The 25,000-nt window shown below is 39.8% G+C and overlaps 1 protein-coding gene and 1 long non-coding RNA gene across 7 annotated transcripts in view; one reads left to right on the top strand and one right to left on the bottom strand.

The window, feature by feature from the left end:
• LOC106879202 (huntingtin-interacting protein 1) overlaps positions 1-25,000 on the bottom strand; it is a 278,609-nt gene that overhangs the window by 227,517 nt on the left and 26,092 nt on the right. For 5 of the 6 annotated variants that reach the window (XM_089346005.1, XM_089346008.1, XM_089345997.1 and 2 more), the window contains exon 3: positions 10,536-10,639. The gene's annotated coding sequence lies outside the window, so the exon portion shown is untranslated. Of the gene's footprint in view, positions 1-10,535; positions 10,640-10,723; positions 10,843-25,000 lie in introns of those variants that run through there. The other variant, XM_089345994.1, reaches the window with a different exon arrangement.
• Positions 14,201-16,129, top strand: LOC149130267 (uncharacterized). The gene is made up of 2 exons (XR_016239197.1): positions 14,201-14,545; positions 15,896-16,129. It is a non-coding gene; the product is annotated as an uncharacterized LOC149130267 (long non-coding RNA).

Here is a 25,000-nt window from a genome sequence, read left to right on the forward strand (position 1 = left end):
CAAACGATCTAATAGCCGAAAGCCTGGATAGGTACAATTTCCACAGGTCAATGGCCCAAATTGATCGAAAGAAACTGGAGCTCATTCGCTCCTACGAGCTCGTGAAACCGCACCTTGACCTCCTAGAAGGCATTATGAGAGACACGGACACAAAAATGGACAGTGAAGACCCTGCACACTGTGCTCAGGCTCAGGAGGACCAGACGAATCACCAAGACAAGGCAGATGCCACCAGTGCTGTAGCCACTGATGAGGGATGCAATGACCATGGTGAATACAGTCAACGCTGCACCACAAACGACAAAGACAGGAGAACAGACAAGAAGACGGTAAACACAAACAGGCTTCAAGCCCAAACACGTCACACAGAGAAAAAGAAAAAGAAAAAGAAACAGATCTGTAAATTCTACCTAAATGGTACCTGCTGGCACGGGGAAAAGGGACAAAACTGCAAATTTGCCCATCCCAAACACCACCAGCTAAACAAGGTAGATAACCACTTACAACAAAATAAGCGGGAGCGCAGAAAAGGGAGACCAGAAAGCTTAAATCTACGTACACATAATCCACCAAATACCAACAGGACTCACAAAGAGAGAAGTCCGTATATTCCTTCTGCTCCCAAAAAAAGGCTATATGCAGAGGCTGTACGAACTGCAGTAGCTGAGCAGCAAGCTTTTTTAAGCTTGGCCCAGAAAATGGTACAACAGTTAACGTGGATGCAGAGGGTACAGAGTCAACGCCACACGAACCATTGTCCAAGACCACCACAGATGATGGATCAGGGATGGCCACCACTAACACCAGGAACCCCTGCACAGATATCACACCCATATTCCTACTGAATATCCGGGGCCTATTACGAACAGGCGGCAAAGACAAGTTCCTATACTTGAAAGACCTAGTAACATGCAATCAAGCAATATGCATGGTGCTTACCGAAACGCATCTAACACCTAATATAGCAGATGCGGAGATAAATATACCAGAGTATGCCGTACTCCGAACAGACAGAAGGGATAGAAGTCATGGGGGAGTTGCAATGTACATCCGAGAAGATGTCACACCCCTACTACTACTATCACACTCAAACTCTGTATGTGATACTTTAATAGTACACATAAAACAAATTGATGTAGTTGTATGCTCAACATACCGTCCACCAAATACCGCAAAGCAGGAAGGTAAATTTGAGGACAGCCTCAGACGCATAGAAGAGGTCCTGACAAATCTGGACCAACACATCAATATACTTTTCCTAGGCGACTTTAACCTCCCAAATGTTAAATGGCCTGAAGGTCACATCCTCTCTGGGATGTCACTGCATGAACAAAGCCAGGCAAAATCATTGCTAGAACTATCCAACATGCTGTTCATGGAACAAGTGATACTCCAACCAACCAGGGGAAGCAATGTTTTAGATCTCTGCTTCACAAACAATGTGAGCCTAATCCATAATGTGAAAATAACGCCCACGTCTCTCTCAGATCATAACATTATAGAATTAACTATGTATGGTCCTAGACAACCCACTGACACCCACCCCACCAGGAGGACTCAAGCAATATCCAACCTGAATTTCCACGGGGCGGACTGGAAGTCAATTCGCAGAGAGATTCAAAATCAAAACTGGCATGACAGCCTTTCTATACAAGACAATGACCTCAAACTAAGTCATTTTATGTCAACCATACAAGACATATGCACCAAATACGTGCCATATAGAAAGACCAGCAAACATGCCAATAGAATTCCTAGAGACAGGAAAATCCTTATGAGACACAGAACAAAGGTCTCAAACCAGTTAAATAGAGAACTGGAGGATAGGAAAAGGGCTAAATTAAAACTTACACTGTTAGAAATAGAAAACAAAATTAAACTCTCCCATGAAAAGGAGAGAGCAGAGAAGGAAAAGAGAGCAGTAGAAAGCATAAAAACAAACCCCAAGGCTTTCTATAGATTTGCAAAGGAGACTGCTACGGTGCAGTATAAGATAGGACCCCTGTTCCTGCCTAATGGCTCACTGACTGCAGATCCCACATGGATAAGTGAAGTGCTCAGTACACAATTCAAGAGTGTCTTCACCTCTCCTCTGAGTCACATGCAGATAAAGAACCCAGCTGATTTCTTTGACAATAGCACTCAGCAGAAGGGGACTGCATCCATTACCTACATCGACATTGAAGAGGAAGATGTGATAGCTGCCATAAATGAAACGAGCTCAAATTCGGCACCTGGCCCCGATGGTTTCCCAGCTGTCCTCTTAAAGTCGTGTAAACAAGAATTAGCAGGACCACTCCGGATACTCTTCCAGAGTTTCCTTGCAAATGGTAAACTTCCCAAAAAGCTGAAGGAAGGCACCATATGTCCTATCCATAAAGGTGGAAGCAGAGCAGAGGCTGGAAACTACAGGCCCATCTCTCTGACTTCACATATTAGCAAAGTCATGGAACGAATTGTCAGAAGGAGATTGATTGCGTTCCTAGAAGAAAATGACTTGCTGAATGAGACCCAGCATGGTTTCCGTCCAGGTAAAAGCTGCCTCACGCAGCTCTTGCAGCATTATGACTGGGTCCTGAAGCAGCTACTTGACCATTCAAATGTTGATGTGATATATCTCGACTTTGCAAAAGCCTTTGACAAAGTTGATCATGGCTTGATATGTCACAAGCTGCGAAACCTTGGCATAGCTGGTAAATTAGGAGAGTGGCTGCATGACTTCCTGAATGGTAGAAGTCAGACAGTTGCAGCCAATGGAGAACTATCTAGGGAAACACAAATATTGAGCGGTGTTCCACAGGGAACTGTTCTGGGGCCACTACTGTTCATAGTGGCCCTTCTGGACATGCCCACGGTCACTCGGAGAGCCACTGTCACTAGCTATGCTGATGACACAAAGATATCTCAGGCAATAAAGAATCCTGATGATATTGTAAGCCTGCAGAATGACCTAAATGCAATATATGAGTGGGCAGAGCAAAATAATATGCAGTTCAATGCAAAAAAATTTCAAGTACTGCGCTACAAGACCACAAGTACCTCCCAACTGGCATACACAGGGCCTGGAGGTACTGCAATCCCAGAACCACAAACAGTGAGAGATCTGGGCATCAACATGTGTAGTGATGCATCATTTCACATGCACATTATCAAGTTGACAGCAAGGTGCAGACAACTGGCGGGGTAGATACTGAGGACTTTCCGTACAAGGGATCAAAAAGTCATGTTGATTCTATGGAAGACATTTGTTCTGAGCCGCCTAGACTATTGCTCTCAGTTGTGGTCACCACACAGTGTTAAGCGGACAGCAGAACTCGAGGCAATTCAGCGGCACTATACAAAAAAGATCGCCACAGTCCAACAGATGAACTACAGGGAGCGACTGAAGGCACTAGGTCTCTACTCCCTGGAGCGCAGGCGGGAGAGATATGTAATAATATACATATGGAAAATACTGGAAGGACTGGTGCCAAACTTTGGTATCAAGTACTACAGGAATGCCCGCACGGGTCGCCACTGCATGGTGCCAAAGGTACCGTCCACTGCATCTCACATAAGAACGAGATACTGCAGCAGCCTCGGTTTCAGAGGACCTCAGCTCTTCAATGCCCTGCCAAAACATTTGAGAGACATGCAAGACATGGATGCGGAGGTCTTCAAGACAAAACTTGACGCTTTCCTCTCCACGATACCAGACGAACCAATGGCTCGTAATGAGACACAGTTTAGGGCAGCTGTGTCAAATTCTCTTATACACCAGATGTGCCATCAAAACTCTTGATTGGACCATGTCAGGTGGGGGAGAAGAGCCATGCAAGGAACGTGAAAATCACGGTGGTGCACCAGCATGACCGCAGCCACTTGGCTGAAACACATAAATAAATAAATAAATAAATACATATATATATATATATATACATACATATATATATATATATATATACATATATATATACATATATACATACATATATATATATATATATACATACATATATATATATATATATACATATATATATATATATACATATATATATATATATATACATATATATATATATATATATATATATACATATATATATATATATATATATATATATATATATATATATATATATTATACATATATATACATATATATACATATATATACATATATATATATATATATACATCATCATCATCGTTTAACGTCCGCTTTCCATGCTAGCATGGGTTGGACGATTTGACTGAGGACTGGTGAAACCGGATGGCAACACCAGGCTCCAGTCTGATTTGGCAGAGTTTCTACAGCTGGATGCCCTTCCTAACGCCAACCACTCAGAGAGTGTAGTGGGTGCTTTTACGTGTCACCCGCACGAAAACGGCCACGCTCGAAATGGTGTTTTTTATGTGCCACCCGCACAAGCCAGTCCAGGGGCACTGGCAACGATCTCGCTCGAAAATCCTACAGGAGCCAGTCAGGCGGTACTGGCAACGGCCACGCTCAAAATGGTGCATCTCATGTTCCACCCGCACAAGAACCAGTCCAGGGGCACTGGCAACGATCTTACTTGGCTTGCCGGGTCTTCTCACGCACAGCCCATTTCCAAAGGTCTCGGTCCGTAGTCATCGCCTCGGTGAGGCCCAATGTACGAAGGTCTTGCCTCACCACCTCAGCCCAGGTCTTCCTGGGCCTACCTCTTCCACGGGTTCCCTCAACTGTTAGGGTGTGGCACTTTTTCACGCAGCTATCCTCCTCCATTCTCACCACATGTCCATACCAGCGCAATCGTCTCTCTTGCACGCCACAACTGATGCTTCTAATGTTCAGCTTTTCTCTCAAGATACTTACACTCTGACGGGTATTCACATTGACATTACACATCCAACGGAGCATACTGGCTTCATTCCTTGCGAGCTTACGTATGTCCTCAGCAGTTACAGCCCATGTTTCACTGCCATGTAGCATGGTTGTTCGTACGCATGCGTCATACAGTCTGCCTTTTACTCTGAGTGAGAGTCCCTTTGTCGCCAGCAGGGGTAAGAGCTCTCTAAACTTTGCCCAGGCTATTCTTATTCTAGCAGCTACACTTTCAGCGCACCCACCCCCACTACTAACTTGGTCGCCCAGATAGCGGAAGCTATCGACTACCTCTAGTTTTTCACCCTGGAATGAGATAGAAGTTGTTTCCTGTTTGTTTGCAGTCTTTATTGCACCTGAACATCTGCCACAAACATAAACTAACTTGCTAGTTAACCTGCCTTTGATGTTGCTGCACCTCTTATGTGTCCATAGCTTGCACCGGGTACATCTTATAGAGTTACTACCTACTCCTTTTCTACATACTGAGCAGGGCCATCTACCTGAAGGGGTTTGTGTTTTATCTACCTTCCTACTTATTAGGATTTTGGTTTTAGCTAGGTTGACTCTAAGGCCCTTCAATTCTAGACCTTGCTTCCACACCTAAAACTTCTCCTCTAGTTCTGATAGTGACTCCGCAATTAGGGCAAGGTCATCAGCATAGAGGAGCTCCCAGGGGCAACCTGTCTTGAACTCCTCTGTGATTGCCTGGAGGACTATGGTAAATAATAGGGGGCTGAGGACGGAACCTTGGTGGACCCCTACCTCTACCCGGAATTCATTGCTGTACTCATTTCCAACCCTCACCTTACTGGCCGCATCTCTGTACATGGCTCGCACAGCTCTCACTAGCCATTCTTCTATCCCAAGTTTCCTCATTGACCACCAGATAAGGGATCGGGGGACCCTGTCAAAGGCTTTCTCCATGTCAACGAAAGCCAGGTACAGAGGTTTATCCTTGGCTAGGTATTTCTCTTGCAACTGTCTCACTAGAAATAAGGCATCAGTAGTGCTTTTACCTGGCACGAACCCAAACTGCATCTCATCTAAATTGATTCGCTCCCTAATTAGTTGGGCTATGACCCTCTCTGTAACTTTCATAACCTGATCTAACAGCTTGATGCCTCTGTAATTATTTGTATCTAAAGCGTCCCCTTTACCTTTGTAGCAGTTGACTATGATGCTGCTACACCAGTCATAGGGTATGACTCCTTCGTGTATCACCTGGTTCGTAATACGGGTGACTAGGCTATAGCCAACACTGCCAGATATTTTGAGCATCTCTGCAGTGATTCCTGATGGGCCGGGGGCTTTCCCGGTCTTCATACTCTTAATTGCTTTATCTACCCTGGTACTATCAACTCGGATAGCTGGTCCCTCTATTGGGTCGACATAAGGCAGGCTCTCTTTCTCCCATTCATTCTCTTTATTAAGCAATCTATCGTAGTGGCATCTCCAGACCTCTTTCTTTGCATCCTCATTTAATGCAAGCGTACCATCATCCATGCGAACACATTTCTCTCCTACAACATCACTATTCTCTCTCCTACACTGTCTTGCAACACGAAATACCTCGAGTCTTTGGTCCTCACGGCGCAGAACGTTGGCAAATCTTTCCTTATATATATATATACATTTATACTAGAATCAGTGAGACTTATCCTGGAAAATAATACGTTCTTCTTCAATGGTAAGAACTATATCCAAATTAAAGGCACGGCTATGGGGACGAGGTTTGCCCCCGTTTATGCGAATTCGGTGATGGGTTACTTGGAACAAAAACTCTACCAGGAAATAGAGGAGAGATATAACACCGAATTTAGGAAGCTTATAGAAAAAGCATGGAAGAGATACCTGGACGATTGCTTCATAATCTGGACCAAACCTCAAAGCATTGTGGAGGAATTTAACACCCTCCTGAACAACCTACACCCATCCATCCAATTCACAAAGGAGATGAACAGTAGCAAATTACCATTTCTAGATATAATGGTAATTAAAAAGAACACCGCCATTACCACAGATATATATTACAAACACACAGACACACACCAATACTTGAACTTTAAATCGTGCCATCCACCCCATACAAAACGCAACATACCATACTGCCTAGCCAGGAGAATATGTACTATTGTAGAGGATATAGAGACCAGAAATAAACGCCTGATGGAACTGAAAGAATTTCTGGTGAAGCAAAAATACCCATCACGACTCATAGAAAATGGTATTCAGCGGGCTTCGAAAATACCCATACAACAACTGAGGACACCGCAAAGAAAAGACAAACAGGAAAAGATCATTCCATTTATAGTGACACAAAATCCATGCCACCAGAACATCTTTAATATCGCCAAAGCAAACTTACCGATCCTTGCACAAAGTAAGGAAATGAGAAATATCATTACAGATCAAAATATAACTCTCAGTAAGAGACAACCTAAAAACTTGAAAAAACTATTAACAAAGGCAAGGTTTGACCTCAGCAACAAAAATCAAACATTCACTGTATCCAAATGCAATGATAGCCGATGCGGCACATGCCGATCAATCCATACCGGCCCATATATGAACACAAAAACAGGGAAAATATTCACCAATGCGAACATGAACTGCAAAAGTAGAAATCTAATCTACTGCATCAAATGCCCTAATTGTGAAGAATTGTACGTTGGCCAGACAGGTAATGCACTATCGGAACGCTCACGGGTACATCGACAACAGATTAAAAACCCAGAAGTCCGCCAAATACCACTGAGTAACCATCTAGCAACATGTGGTCATCAAACTTTTATTATATTTCCATTCCATAAACTTTACAACCGGAATGAAATTGAAAGAAAATGCAAAGAAAAGGACTTTATTAAGAAATTCAAACCCACTCTTAACAAACAATGATTAAATCCATCTTACTTGGGGTTTAAAAATCTTATCCCTGTAACCAAAACACAAAAAATCTCTCAGATATCATCATTTCTATAAATAGATTTGGCATCATTTCTAAGAACAGCCAAACACCTACTGCGGTTTAAAAATCTTATCCCTACAACCCACACAAAACAATAAATTAAAATATCATCATGTCTAAAAATAGATTTAACATCAATTCTAAAAATAGCCAGACACCTACTGCTGCCATCCAAAGGAATTGGTATAAAAGACAGAAAACCAGCCAACTTATTACAGTCTGTTAAAGTCTGTCATACCGGCCATGACGAAGGGAAATAGCCCTGAAACTCGAGTCGCCTTTATATATATATATTTATATTTATATATTTATACATTTGATCCTTTATATTGAACACTCAATATTTCATCTACATTCAATACTTTCTTTCATGGTGCCATCCATTTTTATTTTATTTTATTTTATATTATATATTGTATATATATCATATTATATATTGTATACTCCATATTCTATACCCCACATTAGTTCTGCAGGAATATAAATAAAACATAAAAAACAGACAGTGTTGGAACTCTTTTAAACTAAATAATATATATATATATATATATATGTATATATATATATATATATTATACATATATATACATATATATACATATATATACATATATATATATATATATATATACATATATATATATATACACATTGGCAGCTGGAAGTGGCTCCAGTTTGCTCGATCAGTTAGCTACCATGGCAGACTAGATCATAGAGTTAGTTCACTGTGCAGCCCGCACTTTTAGTCTCGACATAAATAGTCAGGCCAAGACCGTGTCAGTCGACAGACTTAAAAGGGTACATTTTGAGGTGACCACACCCTTCGATGACACCCCAGCCATGCCCACTTTTGATCCTTTGCAACCATCTACACACCCACCTACACATGCACCTTTGACCACACCATCACCTACAGCTCCACCTTCGTCGCCACAACCTAACACAAACAAACTCTATGTCACCAGGACAGGCCGCACTGTGCATTGGCCCCCAAAAAACTCACCAGAACTATTTACATTTAACCCTTTTTTTTTCCTCTGACAGACAATTGTTTTCCCATGTCCTGAACAATTCCAATGCTCTGCGATTAAACTTTGTCAAAAAGTTTCGTGCTGCCTGCCCCTTCTATATTACAGGCAATTATCTTTCTCGACTTATCACATTTCGTATCACATCTTATTGTTTGCGATCGGTGACCATCTTTGCTTTCCTTGTGCCTGCTCCAGTCATTCTAATTTCGCACGAGTGAGGCACAAGAAGCCAGTGTCATTTCATACGAAATCTCGCAGGTAGTCATTACCATGCCCAAGGCAGGAGCAAGATCTCACCTGCAACCATTTGCCATGCGCAAGACAGCAGCAAGACTCTCATCGGCAACGACTATTTAAGCAGAAGAATTAAGACATTCACTCTCTTTCTTCTTTCCCATTTCCTCTCACGCTTTTACATAGTGTTGGTGTATTTGCTGATTGTGTGAGGAGGGGTCGACTGTCTTGTGCTTTCTCTCCGCCTTAAGCAGGATCAGCAATGCCAACAGTAAGGAACATGTTCTATTCGGACCTTAGGGGGTCCGAATTGTCCTCTTCGGAGGAGGAGGGGCTCGTACGAGCAGTTGATAGAATGGACAAGTGCTTAAGGAAGAAGAAAGATTTGCTGAAGTGACAGATGTCACAAAAAAGGAGGTGGACCTGACAAACATGGAGAAATATGAGAAGATGGCATGTAGGATAGGTGGAAACGGTGACCATTGGAGATGTAGTGTTGGGGGTGGGGGTGGAGGGCAGAACCCCTCGTTGCTTTAAATGTGGCTAAAAAAGGCCTCTGCAGAAGCAGAGAAGTCAGGAAGAAGTTAGAAAGGGGCCGGAGAAGGTGCAACAGGAAGAAAAGAGAAACAAAGAACAGTGGATGGTAGCTGAAGGAAGAGGAAGAAAGGACAGATTGAATTAGAACCCCAAACCATACACACCCCGTCCCACCCCCACCCCATCTTCTCAGACACCCCCCCTCCGCCCATTCCCCTCCGATTCAAAGCAAGAGAAAAAAAACAAATACAAAAAAACACAAGGATCAACAGCTCCCCCCCACCCACTGGAAATTGTTTCGCGCGTGTTTGAAAGGCGTAGACAAAGAAGGGATCCAGAAGAGAACAAAATGGAGGACTGCAAGATTTGTGCATGTCGATGGATGGACAAACACTGAGGTGTCCGAAAGCCAAAAAAACGACGAAATATTGAGATTGAGGAGGGGTTATAAGTGTTGGAAGGTGAAATGTGATTTAAAGACGATATCAGACAATATAAAGTACGACGAACTGACCCAGAGATATTCCACAGCCATTACAAGCCTTCAATTCCATTACAACTTTCTCTCTCTCTCTCTCTCTCGAGCTATAGAAAGACAAATACACACGTTATACACCTACAGACATCTATATAAACACACATGTAATAATAAACAGACACGTGTCCGAAGAAACCTTTCACTAAAAAACACATTTTCGAAGGTGAGGGGCGTTACTGCATCCACCCCCTTTTTCTTTAAACATGTTTTATAAATGACATTTGGCAGAAATACGTTTGAAAACAATAATAAACGAATGCTGAAATTATAAAAATTAGTAGTAACGAAGTCTGAACAAAAGCAAAAGCATGTTAGTGTTTTGTTTTGTCTTTTTTGAAACAAGCGAAAGCCAATTAAAAGGAAATCTCTTTGCCTTACCTTGTTCGAAAATGTCTGCGATTCAGCAGAAGACATCAGCTGTGAAATGGTTTTGGCTTCTTTTGCAAGAATTTTTCAGCGAATAACTTGTATTTTTCGATTTTCTGGAGATAGAAGGACAGAATAAAGGGTAAATTTTGTGGTTTATGCTTTGTCGGGTGTTGAACGAGAGAAATTTTGAAATTTACCTTTTTGTCACACATTCGAATTCACCACCATTAATTTGCTCACACACCTGCTATCGCGCACGCGCACGCGAATCGTGACTAGTCGATCCTACATTAACAATCTATTGCCAATGCATGTATGCACAAAACATGCAGGACGGTTTGTTTGTTTTGTTTTTTTTAACAAAGTAAATAAAACACATTGTAAATAAAACGCAAACACCCTCATACATGTTTTGTGCGTGGCGCACGCGCGCTAGGTAGTCGTAGGATCCACTAGTCACGTCTCGCATGCGCGGATGCGCGCCCTGGATCCAATCTTCTTGAATCGTACCTTGATATTATGTTTTCATTTCAAAATAAAACCAATAAAAACAATCTCCCATAATCTTTACCTCCGCTGATTTTTACATGCCCCGATGACCGATCTAAGAAATTTGGGGAACGATTTACCGTCTGGTGAATGGAACCGAGTATATACAGATTCCAATAGCTTGCCAAATTGTCAGTCATAAATTTTCTGCAAGAACGTTTTGTCCGATAACATTCTCCAACATCTCTGCACTCCTATCGGGTAGACGTTGAAGAAATCCTTTTCTGGTTGTGGTGTCATAACATCCAACAACCCAAGTTTTGCGACACATTCGTCGTCCATTGTTCTTCTTTGTGAAGAACAAACTTTCATGGAACTCCACTCTTTGATCCAGACCAGCAATTGGAGTTTTGTCCGGCACCAGTTTTGCTGAACAAACATCTCTACAGAAGTGGTGCCACTGAACAGCAGTTTTGTATCAATGCAATTCATTCTTGCAGATATCGTGACAGTTAATTCGAAAATGAAAAATAAAATTAAACACTAAATAAAAAAAAATTCCATATAATGGCAGCTTGGAGTTTTCTCCAAAGGTTCCTTTCCTGATGGAAAGAGGGTTTTATTTTTATTACTTTTAACTCACTTTCTTTTGACAAAATCCCGTCAATAGAACGACTAGAATTTTGAAAATTCATTGAACAGCCATGCTACATGGCAGTGAAACATGGGCTGTAACTGCTGAGGACATGCGTAAGCTCGCAAGGAATGAAGCCAGTATGCTCCGCTGGATGTGTAATGTCAGTGTGCATACCCGTCAGGGTGTAAGTATCTTGAGAGAAAAGCTGAACATTAGAAGTATCAGTTGTGGTGTGCAAGAGAGACGAGTGCGCTGGTATGGACATGTGGTGAGAATGGATGAGGATAGCTGCGTGAAAAAGTGCCACAACCTAACAGTTGAGGGAACCCGTGGAAGAGGTAGGCCCAGGAAGACCTGGGCTGAGGTGGTGAGGCAAGACCTTCGAACATTGGGCCTCACCGAGGCGATGACTACTAACCGAGACCTTTGGAAATGTGCTGTGCGTGAGAAGACCCGGCAAGCCAAGTGAGATCGTTGCCAGTGCCCCTGGACTGGCTCTTGTGCGGGTGGCACATAAGATGTACTATTTTGAGCGTGGCCATTGCCAGTACCGCCTGACTGGCCTTCGTAGGATTTTCGAGCGAGATCGTTGCCAGTGCCCCTGGACTGGCTCTTGTGCAGGTGGCACATAAAAGACACCATTTTGAGCGTGGCCATTGCCAGTACCGCCTGACTGGCCCTCGTGCAGGTGACACGTAAAAGCTCCCACTACACTCTCTGAGTGGTTGGCGTTAGGAAGGGCATCCAGCTGTAGAAATTCTGCCAGCATGGAAAGCGGACGTTAAACGATGATGATGATGATTGAATGTGTGCAAGCAGACGGTTTTTTCATTATCAATATGTTTTGTTTTCAGATAATCTATAATGTTCTCTGGTGCAAGGTACAGTAAAAGTTGCAATCTGGGTGCACACAATGTAAAATAAATTCAGAAAAATAGCAACAACTGCTTCTTTTTAAAGGGTACAAATATTGGGAAGAAGATGTTGATGATGAGTGTTGCTGATGGGATGTTCACACACACACACACACACACACACACACACACACACACACACACACACACGTAGATAAACCTAGACGAAGTCCCATTTTGGAAGCATGTTTAAAGTTTTTAGAAGATGTATGACGGAGAATTATTCAATATTGTGTTTGCTTCTATAAGAATCACTTACTTTAAAGCAAAAAAAACAAGACCGACGTATACAACAGGTGTGTAGAACCTGCTGTTTCGCTTGTTTTAGCCGTTCATAAGTGATCTATAAGTAAACATTTCATACAACGACCATGACGATGTCACCTTTTCTATCCGAGTATCGACCTTAAAAGACATTCATCATCACCTTCATTCACTCTATCTCTCGGCCTTTCTCTCTCATACGTGCACGCACCGACACCAAAGCCTAATTTTGCTCTTACATCATGGTTCTATGCAACTGTTGCAATATCACTCTTTATGAAGGAGTTTTTCCGTTTCCATTACATTTTTCCTGGAACACGGTGTCCTGCCGTTTACCCACATTTGTCCGACATGGAATTTTCCATGTATTTTGTGTGAGGAAACGAACATGTGGCGTTGCCGTAGGATGGTACAAAGACGTCGCCAATCCAGAAGGGAGTGTGGATATTCTGAATCTTTATTGAACAACTCCTTTCTGGAAAACACCCATGTTCCGCCTTGGAAGATTTTGCTTTTCGTGAATCACTTCCTCAGCACAGCTCGGTCGCAGAGATTAATCGAGGAAAATCTCGGATTCTCCCATAAAACCTCCGTAGATTGGCGGTCTTTCTGTGCTGAAGTCTGCCAGATTGGGGCAGAAAACCACCAAAATATGATCGGAGGAGATGGGGTTGAAATTGAGATCGATGAAACGGTTCTGGTCCATCGAAAACAACGATGAGGCAGAATAGATGAGCCAATGCGGGTGACATCTACATGGTAGCTAGACCTGCTAGAAATAGCACCCAAATTTCCCTCAAATCACACCCTACTCTCTTATCTATGTATATATGTATGTATGAGCCAATGAGGGAGACCTTCACGTAGTAGCCAGACCTGCTAGAAATAACAGCCAAATCTCCCTCAAATCGCACCTTACTGTTTTATGTATGTACACATGTATATACTAGCTGGAGCGTACCCTGTAATTCCTGGGGAAGCAGGGTTTATCCCTTGATTCCGTTCTCATAATTGTTTCGCTAATCCCGTAACAACAATACAAAGTATGTAGCCCTTAAAACGGTTTCTGTGCATTTACAGAGAACACTGAAGTGTCTTAGACAGGATCTTGTTGTTAGGAATTCCTAATAAGTTATGAATACCCAAATTGTGAAGTCAGTCATGTAATACCATGAAATTAGTTACCCGATAGTAAGAGTTCACATAAAGTAGCGTCGAAAAGGGCTGTAATACGTTCCCAGAGTATATAGAACATAGGGGGAAATACTAATAAGGTATGTATACTAAAATCATGAAGTATTTTACGTAATAACAGGCTAATCAGATATGAGATAATAACAAGTCAAAGTAAATAATTGTGAAAAAGGCTTTTGTGTGTTCCCAGAGAATATTACCCTCAGCAGCGCTAATGTTGGTATATTCGTGAATAAGTCACTAACCGAAATAAGGGGATCTCTTGTTTAGGAAAATACTATTTACTCGTTTAAGCGATACCCTACTGATTTTACCCTTTTTACACCTGTTACCTCTTTTTTCTCTTAATATTTTTCTCGTTTTGTTTTTCTTTTTTCTCTCCTACCCTTAACCCCAACAGCTGTAGGATGCAGCCCCACCCACAACAAGGTTACATTACAAGAGTGGATGGACCCTATCGACTGTGACATGGAGGTGCAGACGGTGTGTAGCCAGCTGATAGCCCGACAGACACAACTTCAGTGAGTATCTTTACTTTGTAAAGAGGGAGGGGTTGATCAGAGAAAGACAGGACAGAGCCCGAGGCCCTTTCCATTGTCACCAAGACAGGTGGCAGTGGAAGAGAAACAGCAAGGTATCAACTGACCCTAATAGCCCTTGCCCAAATATTTGCAATGCCATCTACAACATAGGCCTTTGTTGTGTATGAACATGGTTACAGCATCAGCGGTGGCTCTCCCGGAACAGCTGTCAACACAAAACTATTATAGAACGTTTTATATTTTATTCTTTTTCTTCTTTCAGTCATTTGACTCCACCCAAGCTGGAGCACTGCCTTGGAGAATTTTTAGTTGAATCAAATTGACCTCAACACTTATTTTTTGTTCTTGTAAACCTGGTATTTATTCTATATATATATATATATATATATATATATAAATATATATTTCGTTTTTGGATATATATATATATTATATGTGTGTGTGTGTGTATACACATATATTTAATTCACAATATATAACTCCAAATTAAATGTATTCCAAACGAGCAGGACCAACAAAGACAATTAAGGGAGAAACTAACACTGGAAAACATGAAGACAGAAATAGAACTGCTTAAGCTTAGAGAGCTGAGCAATGAAGAAAAATTGAAGGACATAGATGAGGAAATCTACAACGAATTAAAGAAACATTGAGATGGTCAACGCTTGGAAAGTGTCTTTAAACTGTGGCAAACAACTTGTGAAGCTGAAGAAACAAACTCGCTACAAGGCTGGCAAAGACAAAGCAATTTGTTTATTAACTACGAAACACAGTTCATCGTAGAATAGGCATCGGATAAGCCCTTGCTGAAGGAAAATAAAGCAAAAACATACACAGAAATGAACCCAGGCTTATCGAACACAAACCAGAGACGGACAAGGGGAGGCAACTCCACCGACATTACATCCCCAAATAACTTAGAAACAACAATCAGAAAATCTGGACGGAATCTTCATGGCATTCAAGTAATCCTGTGGAACTCCTAGAAAAGCTCCTTAATCTATCGTTCTACAAAACACATAGAATATATAGGAGAAGAGAAAACAATAAGGAGTGTATATTTATTTCTCATTCTATAGAATAATATAAATTATTTACATGCTTTTAAGTTAGAAAATAATTTGTCAAGATATTGGAATTTTGTTATTGTTAAATAAAATTTCATCAAACTGTTTCTCTGTCATTTATGACTTTGTGTGTGTGTGCGTGTGTGTGTGTGTAGAAAGGTTTATGTTCTTTGTTTTTTTTTGGTTTTTGGCACGTAATTCATTGTTTTTTATTTTCTATATTAATTTTCTGCTTTTCTCTCTCTCTCTCTCCATTTTCCAGACATATCATTCAAGACACTGAGGAAAAACCACAAGTGGGGAAGCAAGCTTCAAACAGGCAAGGGGCAGGTCCAGCCCCTCGCAAGTTGAATAAAAATATGGCCAAACAGCTTCTTGAGATCTCGGAACAACTACGACTGATGCAGCAGGCGATAGATGAGCCATCGAAGGACTCTAAATAGTTATTGTGATAAGGAGAGGGGGTCGTGCTGGGAATGGGGTGACAGTGACGGTGGAGCAGTGGGGGGGGGGGTTCAGAGGAGAGATAATTTGCCACTCTCACTCTTTTCATTGCTCACCACAAACTTCACAATCAAACCTCTTGTGCCTATACTTGTGTGTGTGTGTGTGTCCATATATATATATATATATATATATATATATATATATATATATACACATACACACATACATCTACACACACATTCATGCACATATATATATATATAAATACTTTAACAAAGAGAATGGGTTGAGCAACACATCTTATTACATAATGCTACAATTGTTTCATTTTTTTACCAGAAAATCATTGCTGAAATATTACTATATATAATATATGAAATAATAGATTGAATCAGTATTAATCCAGTAATATTGACAAATGGCAAGTCTTCTCTGTCCGTTCTCTTTGTTAATATCTATATTTATATAAACCTTATTGGTACTTTATGGATTACAGATGCATGTTGAGCGATACGATCAATATTCCCTGTAAAATGTTATCTGATAGCCAATACCTGTAGACAGGCTTTATAAAGCAAACTACAAAGTCCATACCCCAATTAAATTTATATATTTTTATGTGTGTGTATGTGTGTGTATATATATATATATATATATATATATATATATATATATATATATATATATATATATATGTATGTATGTATGTGTGGATGTATATATATATATATATATATATGTATGTATGTGTGTATGTATATATATATATATATATATATATATATATATATGTATGTATGTATGCATATGTATGTATGTGTGTACGTATGTATATATATATATATATATATATATATATATATATATATGTATGTATGTATGTGTGTATGTATATATATATATATATATGTATGTATGTGTGTATGTATATATATATATATATATATATATATATGTATGTATGTATGTATATGTATGTATGTGTGTACGTATATATATATATATATATATATATATATATATATATACATGTGTGTGTGAGTGTATATATATATATATAGATAGATATAGATATATATGATGATAGATATATATATATATATATACACACACACACACACACATGCATATACACACACATGTATATACACACACACTTACCTGTATGTGTACATATACATTCGCACGTATATTTGAACGAAATCAGAAACTATTAGGTTTTGGTACAGCGACTGTTATTATTGTTATTATTATTATTAACGTTGTTGTTGTTGTTGTTGTCACAAATATTGTTAGAACCGGTGTAATGAAAATTCCATTGTTTTCCGTGTTTCTGCCCCCAGGATTCCTTTCTCATCAAGGCAACTGCTTCCTGTCTCATTGCCCCTCCTCTTCTCCATCTCTTCCACCTTCTCTCTCCCTCTCTCTCTCTCTCTCCTCTCACCACAATGTTTTCAAATATTTCTTCCCCCCCCCCACACACACAATCAATCGTATTTATATACACACATGCACATGGCTGAGTGGTAAGACGTTTGCTTCCCAACTACATAGTTCCAGGTTCAGTCCCAATACATGGCACTTTGGTCAAATGTCTTCTACTGTAGCCTTAGACCAACCAGATCTTTGTAAGCGGATTTGGTAGGCAAAAACTGAAAGACACCCATCATGTATATATATATATATATATATATATATATATATATATATATATATATATATACATGTATGTATGTATGTATATATATATATTTCTCTCTCGGGTCCGTGCCTCATCGCGTTCTTACACACATAATTTTTCTCGTCTGGCCGTAAAGCCTTTTCTGTTTGTTTTCCTGTCTTGTTTTTTGTCCGCCACGACATTCCTCCATGGCTAGATTTAATTTGCGTATACAAATTTAATCTGCGATCCATGGGACGAGCCGTTTTAGCGATGCGTCCTGCCCAAGCTCGTCGAAACGCCGGTGTTAAAACGTGGGTGGCTGATGAAGGAGATGTTCTCTATGTGGCTCGTGTGTTCTCGTCTACGTTTGTTTGCAATGTCCTGTACCCAGATATGCACTTATACATACAGGTGGATGTCGGTATGCACATACCTGTACGTATATATGCATATACTCATTTACAATTTGTTTTTATATATATATATATATATATATATATATATATATATATATGTATGTATGTATGTATATATATATATTTCGTTTTTGGATTGGGTTTGGTTTGCAAGATTTTTTATGTGATTTCGTGTGTTGAAGCATATTCTTTTGTGTCTGGGGAGAGTCATTTTCTTATTGTGCCTTAAAATTTAACACAATCACCGGTAAAATTTCCACTTATTTCTCAAGAGAGTCAAGACTATTGAAAAGGTTGCAAGACGCAATGAAAATTTTAGGAAAATAAAAATAAGAAATAAGTGAAAATTTTACCGGTGAGTGTTAAATTTTAAGGCACAATAAGAAAATGACTCTCCCCAGACACAACAGAATATTGTTGTTTGTTGTTTATAGTTTCAGCTTAGAGCTGCGGCCATGCTGATGCACCGCCGTGTTGCTACACTGTTATTACAGGGAGCCTCCTACAATATGTGGCACTTGGTGAAGAATGGAGTTTGATTTAGCAACCCTCATTTGCACCTCTTGCCATGAGGTAGGTTCATCTGGGACTCTCGACAGGAAGAGGTCCAGCTTTGATTTAAGAACCCCTACATCTACTTTGTGCAGGTTCCTCAGGCTCTTTGGAAGAATATTAAAAAGCTGTGGGCCCCTGAAACCCAAACTGTTGCAGTAACTGGTCCTGAAGCGCGATGGCATTGCTGGGATATTTGGCATTATGCAGTGTCGTCCCGTTCTGGCATTGGTGTAGCTTTCAATGCCAAAATTTGGCACAATTCCTTCCACGATCTTCCAGATGTATATTACTGCATACCTCTCCCGCCTTCTCTCCAGGGATTAGAATCTTAGCTGTTTCAGCCTTTCCCAGTAGTTGAGCAGTTGCAAAGAGACAATCTTCTTTGTGAATCTTCTCTGGATTGCTTCAAGGTCTGCTGTTAATTTCACACTGGTGGGTGACCACAGCTGTGAGCAGTAATCCAGGTGGCTGAGGACGAATGTCCTCCAGAGGATCATCATAGTTTCCTTATCTCTGGTTCTGAATGTTCTCAGGATCCATCCAGCCAATCGCCTGCACTTTGTCGCCATCCTGGTAATGTGCACTTGGAAAGAGGCATCATCACTCATGTCGATACCCAGGTCTCTCACTGATTTAGGCTCTGGGATTGAAATTCCCTGCGGACCAATGTACTCTGTAAGTTTCATATTCAGTTTTGGACGTTGGTAGCGCAGGGCTTGGAATTTTTCAGCATTAAACTGCATATTATTATCCTCAGCCCATCTGTAAACTGAGTCCAACTCCTGCTGCAGATGTACAACATCACTGGAGTTCTATATTTTCTGCGAGACATTCATATCGTCTGCGTAGCTTGCAAGAGTGGCTATTTGGGCACTTGAAGGCATATCTGAGAGAACGACTATAAAAAGCAATGGTCCCAAGACAGTGCCCTGTTTATATATATATATATATATATATATATATATATGTATGTATGTATATATATATATAAGTATATATATATACATATATATATATATAAGTATATATACATATATATATATATAAGTATATATACATATATATATATATATATATATATATATATATATATATATATATGTATGTATGTATATATATATATAAGTATATATATACATACGTAATTATTATGATTGACCGTTGACTGAACACTATTCAATTTTTTTTCTCCGTGTTTTTCTCCTTGTCTCCGTATTCTTTCTGTTGAAGAGCGTAGCTCGAAACGTCAAAGACTTTCCGTATTCCCGAGCGTCATACTAATATATACTTTTGTTATTTACACTACCTGTCCTCGTCTGTTGTTATTATTTGTATATTCTCCTATATATATATATATATATATATATATATATATATATATATATATATAAAGAGAGAGATGTATATATATATTTGATATTATCTGGTTAATTTTAGTGATTTGGAATAAAGCTTGTTCATTCCATCTTCTGCTTAGTGTTATTTTGACCATCACTATGATCTGAGTTCAAATTCCACCGAGGTTAACTTTACAATTCATCCTTTCAGAGTCGATAAATTAAGTACCAGTGAATTACTGGGGTCAATGTAATCGACTTAATCCCTTCCCTGCAAATTTCAGACCTTGGGTCTATAGTAAAAAAGATTATTATTATTATCATTGTTATTGTTATTATGAAGTCAGAAAACTGAGTGAATCCTCAGCACGCTGAGCAAAATGCTTAGTGGCATTTCATGTCTTTACATTCTGAGTTCAAATTCTACCGAGGTCAACTTTACTTTTCGTCATTTTGGGGTCAATAAAATTAGTACCAGTACAGAGGTTGATGTAATCAACTTACCGCCAACAATTTGAAATCATTATTATTATTAATATTATTATCATTATCATTATTATTATTATTCAAATATTTTCACTTGTTTTATTTTTGCTTTTGTTTTTTGGGGATTTTTTTTTTTTTGTAAGATATGTTTTATGTAAAGTTTGTAAAAATTGAAACTATTGGTGTGAATAAACATTAAAGTATTCTAACAGAAATGGTTGTTCCTTTTGAAACCAAATGGTCATGGGTTCAATGCCTGTCTCCAGCATCCTCTCTTCACAGTTTCAGGTTGCTCAATGGAGACAACAGCAGGAGGGGGGAAACTGTGCAAAACCCACCACATACAGGCGCACACACACACACACACACACACACATAGAGGAGAAATTATGAGAAACACCAATTTTATCTTTCTCCATTGTGGTCGTTGGGAGCTCAGCACTGGATGTTCCTGGTGCATTTGGAAGCACAACAGACCTTCAGAGAACACTTCATTGGATTATGTTCGAGAAAAGGCAGCAAGCTACCAAAATTGTTCACATGTCGGACACAATGCTGAGAAGCATTGTCTCTGTCTTTATGTTCTTAGTTTAAGTTTTGCAGGGGTCAACTTTGCCTTTCATTCTATAAGGGCTGATAAATTAAATATCAGTTGAAGTCTGGGGGGGGGGGGGGTCGACATAATCCATTTAGCACTCCCCTGAAATTGCTGGTTTTGTGCTAAAATTTGGAATCAGTCTGTTACAGAGAACTATGCACATCCTTCTCTGTAAATTAATTCTCTCCTTCAATTACTGTTGCTTCTGTACTATGTGGTGACTTTGCTGGTACAGTGCCAAATATATGTATCAGGTTGGTGCAAAAGTAATGTCCGATTTCTAGAAAAAATGCTTCAGAGCGAATTTATCAACCTCTTCCTATAGTTTTAAGATATCACTGTGTCTAATTTGTACTATTTTCTTTCAGATTATCTAACTTCCGGCCATAATTCTCAGAAACCTTTACCACCATGTTTGTCCCATCTAAAGATCACATCAGAAATGTTTTACTCTACGAGTTTCATAAAAGTGTTAATACATGTGCGACTGCAAGATCTACTCACAGCACTTATGGGGATGATGTAGTGAATGAAAGAAGTCACAGGAGGTGGTTTTCCCGCTTCCAAAATGGGAAAGTTGAATAATGGGTATTGTTTCGAATCTGTGGGATTATAGAAGATGTCTGTTTCGATGTGATTATTGACTATTTTAATTAGGATGTCAAGAAAAGGGAGTTGTTTACTGCTGTGTTCCATGGTGAATTGCATGTTGCTATAAATATTGTTAAGCATTATTTTGAAATCGAGCAGTTTGTCCATGCTCTCTTTCCAAAGTATAAAGCAATCGTCCAAATACCTCTTCCAGTTCTCCTTTAAACAGCAAGGAAAAGAGGTGCCATATTTTTGTAGTGATGATTCGTATATTTTAAGCTCTAGGTAACCCATTACAAGGTTCGCAATCACTGGAGCAGCTCGGGTTCCCATTGCAATTCCACATTTTTGTCGATAGTAAACTGTATCGAACATGAAATAGTTGTTCATAAAAACAACCACAAGGCAGAAATTTATGAACGCTGGTTAAATTCTATACCAATAATTCTGCCTCATAAACTCCAAATTAAACGTATTCCAAACAAGCAGGACCAACAAAGACAATTAAGGGAGAAACTAACACTGGAAAACATGAAGACAGAAATAGAACTGCTTAAGCTTAGAGCGCTGAGCAATGAAGAAAAATTGAAGAACATAGATGAGGAAATCTACAACGAATTAAAGAAACATTGAGATGGTCAACGCTTGGAAAGTGTCTTTAAACCGTGGCAAACAACTTGTGAAGCTGAAGAAACAATCTCGCTACAAGGCTGGCAAAGACAAAGCAATTTGTTTAATAACTACGAAACACAGTTCATCGTAGAATAGGCATCGGATAAGCCCTTGCTGAAGGAAAATAAAGCAAAAACATACACAGAAATGAACCCAGGCTTATCGAACACAAACCAGAGACGGACAAGGGGAGGCAACTCCACCAAACTTACATCCCCAAATAACTTAGAAACAACAATCAGAAAATCTGGACGGAATCTTCATGGCATCCTACATAGAAATCAAAGGCTCCATCGAAACCTGGAGACTAAGCAAAACTTTTGGGAACCAATACCTACCAATCCACCCCATCATCTCACAATAAATGGAAGAATTTACCTCCAACACTTAACCCTCAACATGGTTACTTCAATCCTTCAACTAGACACAACCTAACTAAACAACATAACTTTCCCCTCCACCCACATTACAATATTAAAAGAAATCAATTTAACCCAAACCACATCAACCATAGACAATATAACAACCCTCAGTACAACCATAATCTAGCCCACTACACAGCCACTCCACCGCAGACACACTTTACACCCATTTTCTCCTCAGCAAACTAAACACAATACAGACTTTCCACAACAATCCACCATTCTACAACCATTTTGTAGACCTAAATCAGAGAAACAAAGATCTGAAATGGAATAAAATGTACAAGAACAACCGAAAATAATCAACTTATCAAAGAAAATCCTAAGTACTACACAAACTAAAATTCTAGCAAGAGGTTTAAAGCTTACTTCAACCCCTCGCAGATCGAACCCGAATGAAATTAAGGATAACACTACGGATTTCTGCCGAAAATTACGCCTTACAGAAGCACTTGACAACTACACCAGTGAAGATGAGTCTATAGTAAAAAACAAAAGTGAATACTGTCCTACAAAAGGCAGAAATAAAGCACTTGATGCTTTTTGTGAACACATTACCAGTTTTCCTTTTAATATCCTACAAAAACAACAAATTAAATCCAACCTTAATGTAAATGAATGGAAAGACCTAATCGAGTTAAAAAATGATATAAACCTCACCATTAAAGAAGCCGACAAAGGAAGTGCGGTAGTGGTGATGGACACAGAGTACTACAAAAAGTGAATACTCTCCATGTTGGAAAATAATATTTACTATGTCATGAGGCCTCCAACCAGACCAGTTTGTGGAGCAAATATCTCCAGCAACTATAGACTGTCCTACTTCCTCTCACAAGTATTACGACCTCTCATAGAGATGTCTCCACATGTCTGTGTGAGCACGGAAGATCTCCTCAGTAAAATCACTACTTGCAACCACTCCAACGACCTCACAGGTTGTGTAGTGGGTAGTATGGATGTGATTTCACTCTACCCATCTATAGACATAGATTTTGCTGTGGGGACATGCATTCAGGTGATCTATGAGAGTGAAGTGGAGTTCCACAAGGTCAACACGAGGGAACTGGGCCTCCACCTCAGACTAAGCTACGACAGTAACTATTTGGATGACCATGACCTCAGTAGATTCTGCCCCACCAGGCCACAGAGGGGAAGACCACCCATCATCACTTCAGCAGTGAAAAAGAAGCACCACTGAACGCTGGAGTGGCTGGACTGCACCCACCCAAAACCCTGAGAACAACAATCAGGTGAAGGAAATGATGGCTCACGCAATAGGGGCCAGTATAAAAACCACTTTGAAGAACCACATAGTAAAGTTCAACAAAAAACTATACATGCAGGTTCAAGGTGCAGCCATCGGCGTTGGTGTAGCTGGAGATGTGGCCGGCCTCTTCATGACCTGGTGGGACAGAAAACTTAAACATATGTTAGCAGAACGGTCCACAACTCTTCTACTTTACAGCAGATATGTAGATGACATTAATATCATAGTTAGGACCAACTCTAGTGACGGTTGTGTAGAAAAAGAAAGGAACGTAATGGAGAGCATCCAGCAAATAGCTAACTCCATCCACCAAAGTATCAATGTAGCTATAGGCTCCCTGTACTTGATACTGAACTTTGGTTAGAGACTGTGAACAATAGAGTGCAGCTCCTCCACTCATATTATATGAAACCCATAGCTTCAAAATATGTTGTTCACAAGAACTCAGCTTTGTCACACAGCAGGAAAATTAACATACTGATAGCAGACTTAGTTAGGATAATGAACAACATCTCCCCACTATGCGAACCCTATGAAACGAAAAAACATATACAGTTCTCTGGATATGATCAGAAAGATAGGGTTCGAGTATACAGGGGAGCTAGAAAGAGGTTAGATGAGATTATAAGTAATGATACCAGTGGTACCTGCCCTAGATATAGAAACAAAGAATTTGTGACAAAGCCAACAAGGCGAACACGTGGTATAAAACCGACAGATATCAAGGAGTGATGTTTGTAGAGGCCACAGCCCATGGAGAACTAGCGCATAGGTTTAGAAAAGCTCTGAAGGAATCCAAACTCAACATTAAGATTGTTGAAAAGCCAGGGAAGTCCATCAGATCACAACTATGTAGGACGTACCCCTTTGAGAATACCATATGTACCAATGATAACTGCATGGTATGTAGGAT

This window comes from Octopus bimaculoides, chromosome 30 (assembly GCF_046866305.1).
Source record: "Octopus bimaculoides isolate indiv1 chromosome 30, ASM4686630v1, whole genome shotgun sequence".
NCBI lineage: Eukaryota > Metazoa > Mollusca > Cephalopoda > Octopoda > Octopodidae > Octopus > Octopus bimaculoides.